The 19,479-nt window shown below is 27.8% G+C and overlaps 1 protein-coding gene across 3 annotated transcripts in view; it reads right to left on the bottom strand.

Moving 5' to 3' along the window:
• Positions 1–19,479, bottom strand: part of LOC107456885 (sodium-dependent phosphate transporter 1-A) — a 92,805-nt gene that overhangs the window by 46,258 nt on the left and 27,068 nt on the right. For 2 of the 3 annotated variants that reach the window (XM_071181463.1, XM_071181464.1), the window contains exon 2: positions 8,709–8,806. The exons of the other annotated variant lie outside the window; for it this stretch is intronic. The gene's annotated coding sequence lies outside the window, so the exon portion shown is untranslated. The remainder of the gene's footprint in view (positions 1–8,708; positions 8,807–19,479) is intronic. 3 annotated transcript variants of the gene reach the window in all.

Raw genomic sequence — 19,479 nt, 5'->3', positions numbered from 1 at the left:
GACTAAATCATTTATCAGTTCTTTCCATAAATTGTGATTTAACGAAGAACTTACAATGTGATGAGCAAATAAAGGAATTTGCAGCACAAAAATGCAGAAAGGTTGCTTTATAATTTATACAATAAAACTACACATAACCTGTCAATTTCTTTTGCAATAATGTTGTGCAGTTGCTGTTTGTATATACAAATAGAAATAAATAAATAAATAAAAAATTTTATTGTCCTATTTTTTTCTATATACTTATCTACATCACTATAGAAAACAGTTTTTTGACAAAATGGCTATTAGGGCCCCTAAGTAGATTCAGCCCAGGGCCCCACAAATTCACTATCCGCCCATGTTGATCCGGGAGACTTTTTTTGGGGGGGGGGGGCTAAGTAAATTAGCTATTTAATGTGGATCATCCATCGATGTTGGCGATTTTATATCACGTCCACAGGTCACCATTGATGGGAATTTAAATTTAGTCACTATCGTGTTGTAAATTATAACTGTTGAATTGAAAGCGTGTAAGTTTGTTTACAGAAATGAAGACTCATTGAAACAAAATAACGTAAAAATAGTTAATTAAATAAACAGGAAAAGATACAGCTAAGATAAATCTCAGCAGTGGTTAAAGCAGAAGATAGTGCGGCACTACTATAGAGAGAAACGCGTCTGCGGGTTCGAACAACCGAAAATATTTATTTTATTTGTATTATATCAAGCTACGCTTCGCAGCAAATTTCATTAAAATTTGTCGAATAGTTTTGTATATAGCGAGCACAAATGTACTAATATTTCAGCTTAGCAGTTAAAAATAAATTAGCTACAAGAGATTGAGCCTTTAGTAACTTTATTTTGTTAACCTTCTTCCCTGAGCAGCCGAAGAGAGCGATTCAAAGTTTAAAGTTAATGTTAATTTTTTTTATTATTTTATGAATTTCACCATTTCTCGAAAACTTCTTAATCGAATTGCAAATTTTGCAAACAATTATAAAATTCATTTATTCACAGATAATTCCATACAAATGATAAATGTTAGTAAATATTCATTATTTTTATTATTTTATTAAATAATGGTCGAAAAATGTTTGAATTGTTAGGTATACGATTTTTTACATGATGTCAATGTATGTAATTTTATATGGCAAAATACAAAATTTGAATGAAATCGGTTGAATAGTTCTTGAGAAATCGAATTTTAAATATACGACTTGCATAAAATTCGATTTTTCAGGGACTGTTTAACCGATTTCGCTCTAATTTTGTATTTTACCTTTACATACCTTAAAATGACATAAAATTTTTTATACTTTAACTATTATTAAATAAAGAAACAATTATTAAATGAAGTATTGAAAATATTTGCTGAAATGTAATTTTTGCATGGAATTGTCCTTGGGTTAACGAATTTTATAATTGAGTGCAAAAATTTTTCAATTCACTTAAAAAATTTTTGGAGCTATGGTGAAATAAGCAAAAAGTAAAATTAAGGGGTCCAAACTTTGGGTCGTTCTGCTGAACAAACTATGTGGACCATATTTCCCAGATTATGGCTACCCTTATATTTTGGAGGTAAGAAATCAGAATCCGTTGAAAAAAAAGGTATGTTTATTCTGAGAAAGTGTCTTCTTGTGTCTGATTTCGCAACTTAAAATATCGTTTGCACTAATTAATTAGCATATTTGAGGTCACCCCATCGAACCATTAGGATTGAGTCCTAAAATGTGAATATCCGATCAATAGATTAAAAGTTACTCAGGGTAGTCCGTTTTTTAATTTTTATTTTTTGACGCACTGTACATAACCACTCATCTCCGGATTCTGCGTTATTTTATGATTCCACAATAATTCTGTTAATAATTAAAATTTAGGCAATGATTTTATCTGTAAAAAAATTGTTTTGATTGATGTTCTTGGAAGTCACATTTAGTTAGATTAATATTATATATTTATGGGACTGACATAAAATTTCCTTTTTTTTCAGGGTCATATGAGTCATATTTTTTCAAGTGCCAAGATAAGTTAAAATTGCAGCAGAATAGGTCAATTTTCTGGATGTCAGTCTTTCCACAGTTACAGAAATCTTTGACTCCGTCATAAAATGAAATACTGAATTTCCAAGGAAATAAATCAAAACCCATTAAGAACTATCAATATAATTGGAATAAATAATTCATTTTCTTGTGTGAGTCATGCAAATATCTTTCAAGACTAAGACATTTCGTACTATTCATGAAAAAATATGATTAAACATGGAAATTCGTGTAGACGTCAACTTATATTACAAGAGGCGAACTTTAAACAATGTTGTTTCTCACAGTTTTTTTTTAAACTGATTTAAAAGATGTGCTATGTTTAGATACACCAGAGAAGACGAACCCACAAGAGATAAACGAATCCAACCAATCTGCTTTCAACAGCCGGCGTGCCTCCATACAAGTTTAGATTTTGCAACAAAGCGTGGTACTCACGTGCGGCAAAATTATGCACTTTCAAAATGTAATCCGCTATCAGTCACCACTTTTACCTTGAGAGGTTGTTTAAAGAGTTTATCTTCACATCGATGACATGAGGAAATATATTATGTGAATTGTTGCGAAAATGAAAACAAATATTATTGAGTGTTGGTTGTCATACTTGAAAAATTATGTTTACAAAGTAGCTACACTTGTTCCATGGTTCAAAGTTGCAATGAGTTAAACGATTATGTAACTTTTTCCCTTCCGCTCAAATAAGTTTCATTTATTGGTCACTCTAGATCAAATATTTTTAATGTTTTTTTTTTCCAATGCCCATCTGTGTTAACATTTCGTCAATTCGGACATTTACAGGCAAAATTCGTTGGCCTCTCTTTCATAGGCACCATATTAGGGGGGCGAACGTTGCTCCAACAATAAGGACAGATCGCTCAGAGAATGAAAGAACATCAATGCTTTGCCCGGGATTCGAACCCATAACCTTTCTGATGCAAGGCCAGCTCCCTGACCCCTACACAGTCCGGTCGGCATATATATAATGTAAAACCAAGAGAATAGGTGATTTCTTTTTCGTTTTATCGATCTTATATCGTAGTCAATATGACATACTTTATGGTATTCAATACTATGAAATGTAGCATGTAACTAACAAAGCGTATTTTTTTTAGTAGGAATATTCATTTTTCAAATACAAAAATAACTCAATAACTAATAATTCAATAACAATAATTAATAATTCAATAAATAATTCCCCATTTCCGACACTTCTCGAATTCTTCATGTTGCCATTACACTGTATTAAAATATCGAGATTCTGTATTACATTGTATTAAAATATCGAAACACATTGCTCCAACTGCCGAAAAAACAGTGAAAGAATAATTTGAATTAACGATGAAATACGACCCAAAATTATGTAAAAAAGTGATTATTTAAATGCTTTTTCAAAAACTCGCATGTCGTTATAACGTCGTAGTTGGAAAAACACAGAATCGTCAAAATCACATGAAAAATCATTGCAATAGTTGCAACAACAAAAAAATAATAATAAGAGTAAATCGCTTAAATTACGATGAAATCAGCAAGGATAAAGCGTGTCAATAAGTAATTATTTAAATTCGTTATTTAAAATTTTCATGTTGTAATGAAATTCAGAATTTTTGGAACCACTTGGAATGTGAAATAGTTGAAAAACAACTTTTATTTACGATGAAATCGGTCCGAACAAAGCTCGTCAAAAAGTTATGATTCAAAATTTGACATTTTTTAATATTATCAACAAAAAAAAAATTATTATTATTTTCGGGAGCTTTTGCGGGCCGCACATTAACAGTCGGCGGGCCGCAGGTTGTCCATCCCTATTTTATAGAAAAGAAATTCAACAATGCTAAATATTAAAATGGAGCAAATTAATATCTCAAAAATCCCTAAGAACATTTTGAATTAAATTCGTTGACTGACTGAATCTTAGAATGTTTGAAACTGTTTTTTAATACCTTAATACTACCGTAGAAATTAAGAAAACACACAATATTAATTATTTTACCAAACAAATTTGAATCTTTATTTTATAAATTTTATTTTTATGATCACCAATCATTCTGTGGTCTTTTAAATTAAAAAAAAATAAATTAATAGTAATTTTTTAAATATTTTTTCATTGCTAGACTGCCTAAATGTAAAGAATTTTATAGGCTTAATTTATAGACGAAGATTATCTAAAAATAAGGTATATAAATTGTTAACCTCATATGTTTTTAAAAATGTACTAATGAGCATCCGGTAATTTGATTCAGTACAAGATTCCAAAAGCTACTCAGAAATTTTTTTTTTACGTATGATTATGTAAGGAATGTTGCTTGACCATTCAGTGGTGACCGTTAATCTTTCCTGTCTAAGACTTCCGGCAATTAACCGAGATATAAGCTACGTCGCACAAACTTATCGATTATAGTATAAAAGGATGAATTTATTTGCATTCAGAAAAAAGCTGTCTATGGCAATCATTTAAACTTTCTCAGTAAGCTAATCCCTGTTTCATCTTTCATTTTCGCTCAAAACATTGGCCTAACCACCTTTCCTCACCAAAATGATGTCATTAGTAATATAATAACTAGAGCCCGGATTTTGATGACCTAAAAAATCTCAACTAATGCCCTTAAAAAGTGCAAAAAATGCCCTTAAAAAGGACAAAAAATGTCCTTAAAAATCCAAAAATTGCGCAAAAAATGCCTTAAATAAAGTAAAAATATTGAATTAAAAAATGTTTTGCTCTTTAAAACTATTATGAGTCATTTAAAAAATATAAAGCAATGCAATACTTGTTCTGCGTTCATTAAAGTTTGAAAAATTTGTTTTATATCCTAAAATAACAAAAAAAGGAAAATATATTGACACCAAAATATTTTTATTTTGTATAGAAACTTTAATGGATTTAATAACTTCCATCTCATAATATTACTAAATATCAGAATTACATTGGATTATTAAGTGTTTTTTGATAACTTGAAATGTAAACGAGAGTCTCTTGTCTGAAAGTAAATTTTCATTCCTGCAGAAGCTTCTTTCAACGTCTACTGATGATATAGGTGCGTACTTGAAAAAGACGGTCTCACTTACTGACAATTCTTCTTCAATTTGAAAAGATTTTGCTTCACCTGTTAATATTCTATAGATTTTCTTCATTGTTTGGAAGCCAGTGTAATAATGAAAATTGATAAAAAATAATAAAAATTGGAAAAAATTAACAAAAAACTTTAAAAAATGCATTAAAATGCAAAATACACCCCAAAATTTGAAGAAAAATGCCCTATAAATCTAAAAAAATGCTCCATAAGACAAAAAATGTCCAAAAATGCAAAAAATGCAAATATCATCAAAATCCGGGCCTTAATAATAACCAATAAATGTACTTTTATTTGTTCGATAGTTTTTCTCATTCCTTTTTCAAAGTGAACTTAATTCCGTGCAAGTTAATTATAAGTATAGTGCGCAAGAAAAAAAAAAGAAGAAAAAAAAGCATAATCGTGAATAACTTTTGATTAAATGATTTCGATCCCGAACCATAACTCAATCTCAAAGGTTCGAGGTCACCTCAAATATGTTAATTAGTTAGTGCAGACGATATTTTAAGTTGCGAAATTAGACACAAGAGCGTACTTACATGGTTGAATAGTTTCTGAAAAAAAAAAGGAATTTTAAATATAAGATTTTTTTAAAATTCGCTTTCTTAGGAACTATTCGACCGATCTTGTTCAAATTTTGTATTTTGACATTTCTTTGAAATGATGAAAAAATTCGTATACCTCATAATTCAAATATTTTTCTATTCTTATAAAATAAAATATTAAAAAAATAATAAATAATTATCAAAATTAATTCTTTTGCATGGTATTATCTTTGGATACGTGAATTCTCTCTCAGATGAAAAAAAGATGATAATAACTCACGGCTACTGTGGTTTTTCTAGTTTTGTTTCTCATGTTTATTTTTACATTTTACGTTTTCTATTTCAAAGTTTTCTCTCTTTTCACTCTCTGTCAGAGTCTTGAAAATTGGCGTCTATATTTGAGAGCTTAAAACATGTCTGCTGTTATTTTCATTCTGTATATTTTTGAAGAAAATAACGTTCTTAATCAACTAAACTAATTGGTATGTTTGAGGTCATCCACTCGAACCATTCGATTGAATTCTAATGCACGAAAATCTGATTATTAGATTAAAAAATACTCAATGTGATTTTTTTTGTACGCACTGTACATTACAATTTTTCCAAAATTCATAATTATTGAACCTTACCTACGCCTTTTTTTCTTTTAATGAATTAAATTAAATAAATGAAGCTTATGAAGATTGATGTCAAACATTATTAGTATCATTAATTAAACCTTTTCTTCTTTGAATCATCGTATTACAGATTCGAATTAAGGTTACAAATTACCTAAATGATTTACATGCTTCGTATTTTAATTTCGCCCCTGTGTAACAGATGGTTTACTTTTCATAATTTTTGAAATTTATAATTATTTCTGGATATTGTTTTAAATCACTGCTTGAGTTCAAACCATACAAATGGGTTCGAACCCAATATTGTGTCAATACTATTCTTTTTGACTAAAGAGGATAATTTAAGGCAAATGTTCGCATTGACTTGTTAAATTGAACCAATGAAATAAACTATTTCGATGATTTCCCTCAATTTAATCGGTTGAGACGAATCTAAAAAGAGTTGATTATAATTCAGTCTTACAAATCTATTAATTAAAATCAGATTGAATGATTTGAAACAGAGATCTGAATCTATCAATTCCAATTAAATAGTTCTTAAAACCATTGGTTTAAATATAATTATTGAGTAAATTGATTTGCTTGATTCGAGTTACTTTTTTTTCTTTTTTATCAATTTTAATGTTTTAATCAAGTATATCTTCTTAATATTGATCCATATTTTTAAAATGAAAGTAAAACATATTACTTTCGCTTCATTTAAAAGTCAAAAACATTTCCAATTTAATATTTTTTATGGACTGAATTGCGTTCATATCCTATTTCTATTAGTTCTACTACACATCAAGTTAACTTGCAGCGTCAACGTCGATAAATAAAAAGAAAACTTATCAATGATTTCATTTATCCCGCTCTATTCATCCAATGCTAGATGCTTCTAACCCGCCAATGATAGATGTGTGGTTATTAACCTTTCTGCACAGTGACATTTTTCTACAGAATTAAAATAAAAGTGAAAATAAATCTCATTTTTTATTCTTTTTCGTATTTTTAGGATCAAATAAAAATTTATAAATGTTATTCTGTTGAGAATATATTTTTGGATTACGGTGGCTTCACGGAGTTTAAAATGTTGTTAAGAAGATGAGTTTTCAAATCTCTGATTATATTTAACCACAACTTGTATTTCCTAATTCATTTTATTTTTATGTTGCCTTTATGAGATAATTTTTAGCAAAATACCAATGAAATGGAAATGTTTTTTAAAAAGAAAATATAATATTTCTAATAATATATTGAACAAATTATGAACACAACAAGAATTTATAAAATATTGTATTAGTATTTCCTACCGCGCTTTTCAAATCAAAATAAAATAATTCTTTAATAAAGAAATATAGTTCTTAATAACCACTTTGAACAACAGCTTTCATTTGCTGTTAAAAATGAGCAAATTAGAATTGGAAGTAAACCGTAATTCAGCTGATTTTTTTCACTTATGTATAGGTATAAATAGGTATTATGTATAGGTGAAAAGAAAAGTCATAACTAGACTAGATATAGTAGAAGGACTACAAATTTAGCTATCGGAAATAAAACCTAATTTAGGATTATTAATGATAAAACGATGAAACATCTTCATTGCTCTAATTAAATATTTCAAAAATAGTTTTTAATAAGCTTCACAATTATCTTAATTAACTTAACTAACAAAGTCGGGGTTCCGCCGAAAATAGATTGATTATTTAGGGTTTCGAAGCCGAAGAAAATTGGGAACTGCTCAATTAGAGAATCAAAAATGTTTAGCAGAAAACTAAATTAAATTATTAATTCACCCATTAGTTTGTAAGCAATGATAACGAATGCGCAATGCGTAACAAAATTCTTTGCAGTTCTTCTTTTAATTACAGATTGTTAAGGTTAAACAGTAATAAAAAAAAAATTTTTTTTTTGGTGTCTAGACACCGAGGAAAGTTTTTATTTATAGAACCGATACTATATGTATATTTATGTACTTTCACTTCTGCTTTTTTAACGTTGTTCATTTTCTTTAGTCTACACACAAAGTATTCCCCATCCTTTTTGGGTGGACTATGCGCGTCTTGTTATCGCGAAAATAGAACATCATGTCACAAACTGCCACAATTTCACAATCCCTCCCTCTCCCCTACAAACGTGGTCATCATTAAATTTTCCAGTAATACTACAGTATTTTTACGGTGAACACATTTATAAGCTTTTTCAGGAACACAATGTAACAAATGAAACACAATACCTGTAAGAATTTACGAAAAAAATTTACATAAAATTCCCTTTAGTATTGTAAATTTCGTTTAACACAAATATGAAATAAAATTTTTTAATATAACTTCAAAGCATATTTCACTTTATTCAAAATACAGAAAAGGATATTTGGTAAAGCGTGAAGAAAATTTATAGAAAATGTACTAAGTTTCGAAATGAAACATTCGTTTATCTGTCTCTTTACTCAAGAAATAAAAATTAAAAAGTACTTACGTAATTTTTGCCGGTGATAGCTTTTGGCTTCTTTCTTATCATAAAAAGGAAGACATTGTAGATTTTCCGTCAAAGCAGTTTTAAATAACGGTTGTTATCTGTTTGCAAAAAATAACTTTAGAATAATCTCGGACTATAAATCAATTTTAAGAATACACATTTTGAAACTGCTTACTGAGAATCTAAAGTATTTTAAATGCTTACAAATCAACTGTAACATTTCATTTCATGTAATTAAATGAATATTATAAAAGTTAAAAATAAATTTGCTCTGACAAATTTGCTTATTTAGCAAACTCAACTTGTAAATGCACCTATTTTAGAAAGCTGCATATTTTTCAGTACACTGAGGGAAAAAAAACATAGCTTTGCTAGAAAATGTCTAAGAAACTGGAATTCCATAAGCTTTTCTAGTAACGTTATTGCATTAAACGTAAACACATTTATGTTCATTTTAATGCCGTAACATTATTAAAAAGTTTACACAATTTCAGCTTTATAAAGATTTTCCAGAAATTCTACAGTATACGTAAATACGTATTTACTGAAAAGCAAACTTCCTAATAATTTATTAGTCTTCTCATATCTTTCAATTTCCTAATAATTTAATAGTCTTTTCACTATCAATTTTTTCATCGACCATAAGTTTTAGCAAATACATGTATGCACAGAATTACCCAAACATTAACATTGGATGCCGTAGCACCCACAGAAGTTTCCTGGGAAGTGCAAACAGGAAAATATTATAAAAATAATTAAAAAAAAATGCTTTAGATACTTTCTTTTTAAGTTTTAAAGATAATTTTACCTATGTATATCAAAACTTTTCTCAAATTCAATAATTAAAGTAAAGTTATAAACCAACAATCTTTGACGAAATTTGCTTTTTTAACTACTTTTCGTTTTTAAAACATGAAAAATTTAATAAATATCATGCTTCATTTAGTTTTTTTTTTTCAAAATTAAATATACTATAAGCACAAAGGAATAAAAATATTATTTCCAGTGTTTATAATTTTTAATTAAATATTTTTTTTGACTTAAAATGCTACCAAAAGAAAACATATTAATTGTGGTTTTAGATTTAAATCGGAGATTAAATTGGAAATTAAATATGAATCATCAATTTAACACGTAACAAGCTTTTGCAGTTACTTAATATAAAAAAATAATATTATTTGAAAGCCAAGTACTGATTTCAAAGTATGTTTTTTTTTTCAAAGGAGTACCCTCTTGACCCCTTGTGTGTAGCTATGCAAGTTATAAGTTAGAAAGAAAATGAAATAAGCGGAGAAACAATCAGCTTATTACAAGAATAGTATTTATCGTAACGTTTTTGTGACTAAATGTTTTGAAACATTTGAAATGCTTCTTCAATGACAAATTTCTATAAGATGTTTTTTTGTAACTTTTCAATCACAATTTTATTGAAATGTCGTGTATGTTAAATATTTTAATAATCATAATACGACAATTCAAATTCAAATAATTCAAATAATAAAACGAATTCAAGCAATTAATTTAATTCAAACAATTTAAAGGATAAAACAATTACGAATAAAGATTTGCATAACTTTTATAAATAACTTTTTATACAATTTTGACGCTTTCATTCTGAAAATTTCTCCAGACCTTCACCTGTTAAGTTATGACAGAAAATATAAAAATTCGTTTTACATACATATTTTAATACACGTTCTCATGTAGTAAATGAAATGTTTATAATGTCTCAAAATCGTATAATTTATTGATATATTCATTCTTTGATACCATTTTATTATTTTACATTTTGTAATAAACACAATATTAAAATTATTCACTTATATATTTATATTTAATAGAAAACTGAAGTGGTTTGGATTTTTAAATATTCATATTTTACAACTTGTTTTATTAACAAACAATAGCATTCAGCAGCAGAGAAAAATTTCTTTCCGAGTTATAACTCTAAATTAGTATCATATGCCTCTAAAGTTCATATGTCTCTAAAATTCGAATATTACTCTCAAAGTTTGTAGAATGTTTGAATACAGTTTTCAAAAAAGCTTATTAAAGTGATAAATATTATTAAAGAAAAAAATGTTGTACATTTTAAAAATATTTAAATAGAAAAAAAAATGTTTCGAAGTATAAATTTGTAAAGTCAGCAATCATTCAAAAAATTGTATTTTGTTCAAAATAATAGCATAAATATGCTTTTTTCTATAATTAACCTGCAAATACTATATGTGGTTTAAAATATTATTAGGTAACTTTTCAACAAAAAACTCGCTATATGCCTAATAAATAGTAATTAGATCCACTACCTTAGTCATACAATAGTTTAACTAAATACAACTGCAAAACTAAATTCTAACACATGTAAAGGGCTTTCAGAAGTTTGAAAAATATATAATATATACATTCAATTTTCCTGTACAATTAATGCAATGTAATTAATGAATTTAAAATTGTCTGACTTAAGAAAAATTTTGAAAACAAAACAAACAGCAATGAGAACGGAAACGTAATCTCCGTGATAACCACTCATTATGATCGTAACATAAAAATTCTTATACATTATTGAATTATTAGTAAGTTTTTAAATTATTAAAAACTTAGAACGAATTCATTTTTTTTTTTGATTAAATAAAATATGTTTAGTACTAATCAGCAAATATTTTAAAGGTAAGTGAATAGAGCTATAAAAGTATTCCGAAAAAGAAAAGGAGTTATGGTGAAAATAAGTTACTGAGGAGTTTATTCTGCCTTTGAACCATAACAACAGCTCTGTTAAAGCTTGATTAACAGTGTAATAACAAAATTTTTGTAGTATTTGGAGGCTTTTAACATTAACCATATGAAAATTATTTCCTTCGTGTAAATCATTATTATTAGAATTCAAAACTGGAATATTGTTCATTCATTATTATAATTCAAAAATGGAATATTGCAATTTTAATTATTGTAATTTTAATATTTTAATTCAGTTTTTTAATCCTTGTCCTTTAGATTAAGATGCGAAAATTGAGTACATTAATTAAATTAGTGTTCTATTTAAATTAATACAAAATATTCACTGGATATAAATATTTATCAGTATTGAAATGACTAATGTGAAAATGAGTATTAATGGTTAATTTGAAAATCCATTTTCAAATTGCAACCAAACCAATTCTTTTGCTAATCAGATCATTCATGAAAAAACAAACAAACAAACAAACGACAACTTTGTATTTTTAATATATATGATTCGCGAGGAATTTCATTTGTTTTTTACCACAATTCGTCAAAGAATTTTTCGCCCTTTTTCATCATTTGAAAGAGAATATATAGATTCATTGCTGTTTGCATTTACCCAAGAATATTTAACTATTGTGAAGGTTTTAGTCACGCAATGTATTCATTTTAACGTGACGTATACTCTTCGTATTTCCGGAATTTTCGAATTTCACGACTGTGCGTCTGTCATATTTATCATCATAAATCTTATTGTAAGTGTAGACCAAAAACCTCTTGTCTGGCCCGAATTGAGGCATTAAAAAAGTCTTACTTTGTTATGAATAAAGAAATTAAACTAGTTGGGTATGAAACACGTTATATCACGAAAACATGACCCATATCTTACAAAAGGAATGTATAGTTTTTCTTTCTTCTAAAGGAAATACAATTTTAGAACTTTTATTATTAAATTATAGTTAGCGATTAGCATATCGTGAGTATAACTCGATAGACAAAAATCTATAAAACACTTGTTTTGATTTTTTTCTTCCTTTTAAATTAATGTTTTGTCTTACTTTAAGAGTTTGGCCTACTAATAGGTACGACATCAGATTCGCTTCAGAATTACCAGTTCTGGGACTTAAAATCCATAACTACACAAATTAATCCTAAAAAATGTATTCAACTCAAGAATAAAAAGAACGAGTTATAAGGTTATAGCACTACATCGACAGTATATTTTTTATTTATCGACGACATATATTTATGTTTCAAATAAAGTTATGCATTAAACATTTAATTCCATATGGAATATGAAGGATACTTTTATTAGGAAATAAATATTTTTAACTAGTAAATATTTGACGCAAGGAGAATATTTTATGAAGAAAATAATAAACTTTTAAAAGTTTCTCGGAAAAATGTCTAAATAACAATTTATAAATTGCTATCGTACCATTTTTTTGCAAAACAGCCAAATAACCATGAAAAAGATGGTATTCAAACTGTTAACTGTGAGAAAAACCGTTTAAAATCTACTTTCACCTAATACGATTAAACAAATAGAATTTTATCGCACCAACTAGACCCACCTAATGAGGCCACTTAGTTACTTGCAACTGAGTACATATTAGAACCAAGATGACTAATCTGTCAATCTCATGAACTGGGGTTCGACTCCCAGTTCATGACCACAATATTTTCTCCATTTACACATGAAGAATTTCTAGCATCCTGCACTCTCTAATTTGTGACCATGTACTATTAGAATACAATACTCTCATTCACGCATAGATGGCAGCACCATAAAGCTGCTTAACACAAAAAAGTCCAGCCTTTCGCATCTTTTAAGATAGGTGAAACAACCAGATAAACTAATTAAACCACTAATTTGACTAATAATAAGCAGATAAATTAATTTGCCTCAACGCGGACCGACCGTTTCGGCGGGAGACAAACAGTCGACTCAGAACTGGCACGGACTCAGGGAATTTGACTGTGTAATTTAAACAAAGAATTGCGATGGCCGGTGACTGGTGCTGATGCAATGTGATTTCTGCCCAGTGGTCTGAACGTCAAAGTGAAGAAATTCATCAAAGCTCGTGTAAACTGTGAGAGTAACTATAGTTCATTTGCTAAAAGACAACTCAAGTATAACCTAACTCCAATGCCCATTACTTATCGTAATGCCTAGCTCCAATATTCCCTTGAATTTTTTAAGGGGTTTGAAACCATACTAGTTCTAAACGGTTTAAAAACCGTATAGTTTTGTATCCATGGTCTTATAATCATACTAGTAGTAAACGGCTTCAAAGCCATGGAGGTAAAAAATGTTCTTTACCGTTAATTTTACAGCTAACTGGATGGACTATGGACGTTGAGGGTTATTTTATCGTAATTTTACAATGAAAAATCCTAATAGTGTATGATTTACAAACAAATTTAGCTATTAAGTTTAATATCATTAAAATATAAAAGAGAAAAATCATCAATGAAATTTTCGTATTCTTCATATTTAAGAAGACAAATTAAGTAGAATTTGTTAAAAAATTTTGCCATAGAATATTTTATACTTACTTATACACAAAAAATGAATTTAAAATATAAAAAATAGTATTTAATAAAGTTATTATTTTTCCGATTTTTTTTATTTATTAAATATGCTTTTTTTTGTCTACTTCAATGACTTCCTTTTTTATGGGTCTCGCAAGGATTTTGTCCCAGACATCCACACACGCCATTGGAGAGCATGATGGAAGAACACGTCAAGTGACCTAATGAAAACACTTAAATTTCGTGTTTAAACACGTTTTATAGTCGGCTATAAGAATGGAACAATTTATTATGCCCAGACTGAATAAGAATTGTTTCTGATAAATAATTATGCTTTTTTTTTAATAAAATCCTGATCTTTATTACTCGATTTTATTAAAATATTAAAACAGCTTACCTCTAGGCATAAAACATTTAGAAAAATATTGATCTTTAATGTGTGTGTGTGTGGTAAATTCTATTTCATAAAAAATTACTAAACATAGTCTTCCGCCGATTTGGTATCACAGTAAGAAACGAAACCTTTTTAAAGAATCCTAATCTTTAATAAGATACATTCGATTCCATTAAATTGTTTCTAATTTTCGCAATAAAATGTCAAACCAAAATTAAAGTTTATTAAGAAATTTTTAATATTATGTAAAGAAATTTTTAATGTTTCATCAAGAAAACTTTCTCTCTTATTTTAAGGTAAACGTTCACAACTCTGGAAATGAACTACCTAGTTGCTTGCCAACTAGCTCTCAAGAATGCTCTTTTTGATGAGCAGATAGGTTACTTCGCCATTTTCTTAATTCCAGAAGCTTCACAGAGTTACACACGCCTTGCGAGATTTATTAACACTTAAATTAAATGTTTTATGTCGACTTTTTTGTGTTGCTTTCTTGGCAATAGTACAGTCATTAAATTCTTAAGGACAATTCTCGCAGCAAAGAAGAAAAAAATTTCACCATTGTGAGAGGAACGTTCCGAAATTCTGATACTATAACCAACAATTGCTCATTTTGGAACTAAACAGATAAATAGATTTAATTGGGATCGTGTGGTCTTATTAAAATTTACTTTTCTGAATAGATTATAATTTAAAGATAAACAAGATTTAGTTCATTTTTTAAAATTGTGTATGTTATTCTTCTTACATTGAATGTTTTTTTTTAAAAATTTAAATTATGAATAAAATTTTGATAGAGGAGAGGATCAACTTTAGTTTTAGAAATGTTTCCTTCGACTAAACATGTTTATTTTTTCAAAGCCTATCTTGTCCTACATTCGAGGTAATCAGAAGCTTATGATAGTTATCCTAAAATATTCATAAATTTGAAATTTAGCTGATTTTGATACTTTTGAAATTTATTAGTTAAATCTCAAATAATATAAAGTAATAAACTGGCAAAAGTTTCATAACGCTTTTTATTATTTAAAGCGAGGTGGCTCTAAACGAAGATATTTATTCTTTCTTTACACTTCGTTTCTTTAAAAAATTAAATAAAAAATTAAATAAAAATAAAAAAAGGTTTGGTATATTGCTTAAAAAAGTTTTGGTAAGTATAACTATTTGTGTTCTGGGAGGTTCCTTCACCAACAAAACGTTTCAAATGAGGATAAAAAATTAGTAAAGGGTCTAAATTTTTTTTAAAAAAAAATATGGTTTGCATAGCGGATTTAAAAAGTTTTAATGCGAGTTAAAATTTAGTTTATAGCTTTTAAATTCATCTAAAATGCTTTATTGAGAATATACATAAGTTTTTCATATAGGTCCATCGTGCATGATCTATCCTGTTTCCTACTGTGCTTGATTAAATCTTGCTAATGGTATTGGAAAAAATACGCTATATTGAACTTTAGTTTGTAAATTTACAAAATTGTAAAGAAGTTTTTTTGACAAATAATAAGCCATACATATATAATAAATACAAGATTAAAAGTGTTAACGGAAATCAAAAACATAAGGACAGATTACTTAGATTAAATATTTTATTATTTTATCATCTACTCATTTATCATTGTTTTTTTAAAGTCAATATTTTTCAAAAAAAGCAATCATAATTTTGAAAATAAAATGTATGATTATTATAATTTTATGTAAACACATTTTATTAAAATGTTAATCGTAATGAAATGAATAATTGATTATCAGGATTTGAAACATACTCAACTCTACTAAAAAAAGAATATTTAAACTTTGAAATGGAGAATATGTAACACACTAGGAAGAAATAAAGGCAAAGTAATTTTACTCATTAACGATGTTATGTAACTATATCAATTCGAATAGAAATTTTTTTCTTATCTCTCTGAAGTCTTAAATTTCTTATAAATTTTTATAAAATTATTAAGATGAGAGATTAGACTTAGTAAAATCTTATTTTTATTTTGTTATTTTCGACTTCAACCCAAATGCGAGCATATAAAATAAAAATCTCGAAAGAAATTCAGGAAATATAGACCATACATATATATATAACACATAGCACATCATAGGAGACATGACTTGCGGTTAGTAACGCACAAAACAGCCAATCAAAATTGTAAACGCATGCGTGTGAAAAGGTAATAATTTTTAATAATGCTGCCTGCTAAAATGTTACAACTAAACTTACCAGCAAAAGTTTGTTGAGATTTTTATTTTGTTTTGAGTTTGTCTAATGATCGTGTCGCAGTTTACCATTGTATCCGTGCATTTTCATTGGCGGAAAATGAAAATCACGTGGTATGATCCAGTTTTTCCTTATTCAATTCCATATTGTTTTGGCTGTCATCAGCATAAAATTAATAAAAGTTGTAAAGGTACTGTTTATCCCTAATTGAAAGTTATTTTCCTGTACTGCTTTTACGCTTTTAATTCAAGAGTTTAAAACTGGGAGAATTTTTTTTAATTTATTATTATTATAATGTAATTCAGCTCTAAATTTTAAGATAAAGTTATTTAGAAAGGTGGTCTAATCTTATTAACCGTTTTACATTTATTATTGTTGAGAAAGTAACATTAATATATTGTTATAAATTACAGTTAAATAGATCTGTTAAATGATTTAGAATTTAATGATCAGTTTCATGCTCAATGAGATGCAAGCAAAAATAATATTTAATAAATCAGCAAGTTTGATGTACGAAAATATTAAATAACAATTGTGAACGCACAAAATTTAAATGAACAATATAATGTTATAACAATATAAATATTATTTTAAAGAATGATTACTTAGAAAAATTACTGCTGTTCACTAATAGATCTAAATATTTATAATACTAATAGATAATAATATTTGGACGTAAGGAAGTGGAGGCACACGCCTAAGTTAACAGAATTCCTTTTAGTACATACATGCTAGTGAATTATTTTAACTTTAATAGAAAAACTGTTTTTTGCCAAGAAGCGAAGCAATCAACGGGGTTGGTGAGTGAACTTGAGCATCGAATTTCTTCAAAATCGGTAAGGGTAAAGAGTATTGAAAAACGTTTTGTAAAAAAATAAAAATAATTTTCAAAAGTAATTTTAAGCAAACTATTCAACCCAGATATATCACGGAATAAATTATGAGAAATTGATGTCAGATTATTAAAATAATAAACTGCAGCCTTCTGTTTAAGTTACTCAATACCGTGACATAATGTAATAATATGCAAAATTCATACTTATTGGTATAAATTTAGTAAAATTATTATTTTTTTATTACTTTTGTCGTTTGAAATATTAAAATCAGGAAAGCTCTTTTTTATATAGTTTGTTATTTTTTACTGACCTCGTTTAGCTCGTCTGGCTTTCGTCTAAAAACATTTGCATTACTATATGCGAATTCAGCTTTTTAATTCTCGGATAGATCAAAGGAAGTTGCTTCGCGTATCATCGTAAACGGGTAATTGAGAGACTGTGAAATATGAATCTCAAATTAACTATCTTTGCAATTTTATTTAAATTTGCTGAGCTAAATTAAACTGATTTTATTACTAAATAATAAAAACTCACACATCGAAAAGCAGGCATTAAATATTTAAGTGCATTGAATAAACAAAGTCAGTTAAGAATTGTATATTTAGTGAGTACCTAATATCTTCATAAGACTACCAACTAGTAGCTTGCAGTGCTAATGTTTCTTAGTGGACAAAGTTTTATATTTATCAGGCAAATTTGATATTAAAAAAAAAGAAGAAAGAAAATAGAAAATAAATCTTTTTAATTTCATTCTTAAAGTCAGACCTAGAAAATTTTACTTTCCACTTTTTTTTGTTTCGTGGTGCATTTTGCAATTTTATTTGAACTCTTTACCATTCAATACATATTCAATATAAGTAGTAATTATCTATAATCAATCTTTATTTATAAATCAATCTATATATAACAGAGCAGTATTTTTTAAGCAAAAATTGTAGCACTGCGAAGCAACATTTTGCTGTTTTCTACTGAGGAAAATATTTCCTACTATTTATATTCCTACTATTATATAAAAATTTCTAACTATAAAATGCAAAAACGAAAAATTTCATTTATTTCGATTGAAATTTATAAGCAATCTAAGAAGAAAATTTAAAACTGTTATCAAAAATGTTAATAGTTTTTAAAGATTATTAATTTAGTTAAAATGGATTTTTCATTAAATTACTTTCTTAAAATAAGTACGCATGTACCATACATAAAATATTCAGTAAAGCATCTGAAAGGCATGAAAGTAGAATCGGCCTTTGTATAATGCTTTTAAATAAGTTGAAAATCTATTCTTATTTCTCCATATGTTTTTGCTTTGTTATAGAAGATAAATATTGTTCCGGCTTTTCATGTCAGCAACTTTGTGAAAATTAAAATATATATACGTATATATAATAAATAAATACAAGAAAACACGAAGAAAGTTCGGAAAAGCACTCTTTTTTGCGGATATAATCGTGTGGGCTAATGATGTTATCTTTTTTTCCGGTTTTTTTAAATAAAATTTCATCCTTTTTTTTTTCTCTTTTTTTAAGCTGTTGTTTGTTATTTTTTTACTTATTATTTCCCCACCTTTTTTCATATGTCTATAATTTTTCTTTGTTTCATCTTTATTTCGAACTTTTGAGCTATATATACAGATGGGTGACAAAATAATACGAACACCTGTGAAATATCAGAAAATCTTTACTATAGGGAGCTGGACCACCCTTTGACTGAATTACAGATTTAATACGACGTGGGATCGATGCATAAAGGTCATGGACAACGTTTAAAGGAATATTAAGCCATTCCTCTTGCAAAGCGGCCTCTAATTTCAAAAGATTTGATGGAGGTGGGAATCGGGAACGAAGTTTAGACTCCAAATATTGCCACAAATGTTCAATAATATTTAAGTCCGGAGACTGAGGGGGCCAGGCGAGATGCTCAACTTCATTGTCATGCTCTTCGAACCATGTTTGAACGCACCTAGCGGTGTGGATAGGGGCGTTGTCGTCTTGAAAAATCGGTCGCTCTCCAGGGAATACAGTCTGTACAAAAGGATGAACATGATCCGCTAGAACGCTTAGATAGTCATTAGATTTGATTCTCCCA

Source organism: Parasteatoda tepidariorum, chromosome 5 (genome assembly GCF_043381705.1).
Source record: "Parasteatoda tepidariorum isolate YZ-2023 chromosome 5, CAS_Ptep_4.0, whole genome shotgun sequence".
In the NCBI taxonomy this organism is placed as follows: Eukaryota; Metazoa; Arthropoda; class Arachnida; order Araneae; family Theridiidae; genus Parasteatoda; species Parasteatoda tepidariorum.
The sequence above is the reverse complement of the archived record's forward strand: the minus strand, read 5'-3'. Positions and strand labels throughout refer to the sequence as shown.